The following is a 2,600-nucleotide window of genomic DNA, read 5'->3' as shown; positions in this document are numbered from 1 at the left end:
TCATATATATATATATTTCTTTATGTGGTTGTGCTGGCTTGGAGTACTGGCATAATGTTGATGAGCCTTTTGACTTGTTCATGACTTTATGTTGGATGCTTCATCATCACATCTTTATTTGCTGCAGATTTTTAGTACATGGCATATGTTTTCTCATTCTGATTTTAAAAAGCATTTTATGTTATCTATGTGATCAGAACACACACTTATTGCATACTACACTCTCCTAATTTAATCTTAGTCTTTTGCTCATTTGACTATTCAAAATCTATTTATAATGAAGTCTTCAGGAAGGTTTCATTGAAATACTATTTCATGAATTCATCTCTTTTTGTATTCTCTCAAGTTAGTTTTAATGAATATGAAAACCTTAGCTCATACTTTACTCTCTGAAATGTCTTAATGATGATACTCTATTTTTTTCTGAATGTTGCTATTGAAAAATGGTAAAAATATAATTTCATTTTCTGTATAAGTTGCATGCCCTTTCTTCTTGATGCTAAGAATACTTTTTCTCTAATGTTTCTTGACTTTTCTTGATTTTGGTCATTATGGGTCAAAAATCTTAGGTTTTAGTATGCTGTTTCAATTTGTTTGTTTGTTTTTTGTTCTGTTTCCTGGTTTTGGTTTTCTTTAGAGGCTACTACAATCTGTATATGAGATTGCATTTACTTATTTTTACATTAGTCATTTTCTCTTGAATGCTTTTTATTGCTTTATTTCCTTTTAAAAATGTTTTGTTCCATTTTATGTTTCCCTTAATTCATCAAATATGTATTTTTCTGCATTTTCTTCTAGTTTCACCTTCATTTCTGAAAGGATATTTTGTTATAGCCCTAATTCTTCCTGAGTTATATAATTTAATTTCTCAACTTGAAAAATTCTGATTTATGTTGTTTCCTAATTTATTTTCAAAATTTTCAGCATCTTTTAGCTCATTTTGAAATGGTAAGTGGCATTCCAGTCTGCTACATTGGTTCTGGCGTATTTCTGTACCACTAGAAATGTCTCCTAGACAAGAATTGCTCTTCTTGTTATTTCGTTTTCTTGGTAGCTTTGTATGGAAAAAAGAGGAAATGCAAAAAAGCTAAAAATATTTAGAACTTGTCAAGAAAAATATGAATAGAAAATTTGTGGGATGCAGCTAAAGCTATAGTCATATCTATATATATTTAAAGTACATAAGCTAAGTATTCAACTAAAGAAGTTAAAGAAAGAATCATAGAAAAAACTTTAGGAGGAATAATGAAATTTAAAAAATAACACAAATTCATTCAATATAAAGAATGGATCTTTTTTAAAAGGATAAAGGTAAGTCTCTGTCTGTCTCTTGAGACTTATCAAGCAAAGAAAATTCTATCAAGGCTGTCTGTCTTATAGAGCCCATGTAACCCTGATGTACATTTGAAGACTGCTTTGCCTGTTGCATCTAGTTTACTAAAATGTAGACAAACTCATAGTCCATCTTTGAGACTCTGACTTTTTATTTCCTATAAGACTGCATTTCTCTTGCTCAAAGATTTCCTTATATGAATTTACCTCTTCTGCTATCAGCCAATCAGTTATTATATGTATAATGGAAATGGAGATTTTAAAAAAGAAAATACAGCCATTTATAAACTAGGAAAATTCACTCTGATAAGCAATGAGCTGTTGTTTAAAGGATTCTTGCTTTCAGAAATGCACTCACAATTCAATTTCTTAAAACAAAGTTTCCTAGTATATTTATGCTAAGATTTTATTTTTAAAACTTTTGAAGAATGCAACTTTTCTATACAATGAATTTATATAAAATCTTCACACGGCAGAGTGAGCTAAAATGCTGAAATCCTTTTCCAACAGCTTCTCTTCTTAAAGTCATGCGTGCGCACAATGGATGCTGTTGACAGCACATGCCTCCTTCAGTCCTGCGTGCTATGCATCACTCTTTTCAACTCAGTCCTGGTTCTGGGACAGGGAGAGGAGGTGGAAATTGTGTTCCCTGAAGCCAGCCTCAGAGGTAGTACCTTTCCAATGCCTTTCACGGCAGTGTCAGAGTCTGGCTGGTGTCAGGTCTGCGGTGTGGAGATATAGAAGTTTCAGTGCAGAAACTGGGTCAGCCTGCAGGATGAGGCTAGACACTTACATCACCCACACCACCCTAGGGGTTTTACATATATCGGTTCATTTAATGCTTTTTATATCATAAGGGTGGTGGTATCATTACCCATCTTACAGAGGAGATAACATCCAAGCACAGGACGTTCACTAACTCATTCAAGATCAGGAAGCCAATAAGTGGCAGAGCCAGGCTCAGCACACAAGCAACCTGTGTTCTTCCCAACCGACATAAGGGAAGGGTCTTCCTGGTGCCCCTTAACTGAAGATGCAAGTCCTACAGTCAAAGAGGCCACCTGGATGTTAGAATAGGACTGCGCTTCAACCTGAATTCAAAATTAGAGAAGTATAACTTACAGCTCCGGTGTGCAGTGCTGAGTTGATCTCATTTTCAGTGTTCCTTCGTGTCCATCCCTAATGATTCCTGGTGAGAAACTGTGCCTCTTACACGTACACTAACGAAAACTGACCCATGGATTGCCTGCCTTATTACAGCACCCCAG

The sequence above is a fragment of the Chinchilla lanigera genome, unplaced genomic scaffold (assembly GCF_000276665.1).
Source record: "Chinchilla lanigera isolate Chin_1 unplaced genomic scaffold, ChiLan1.0 scaffold00004, whole genome shotgun sequence".
In the NCBI taxonomy this organism is placed as follows: Eukaryota; Metazoa; Chordata; class Mammalia; order Rodentia; family Chinchillidae; genus Chinchilla; species Chinchilla lanigera.
The sequence above is the reverse complement of the archived record's forward strand: the minus strand, read 5'-3'. Positions refer to the sequence as shown.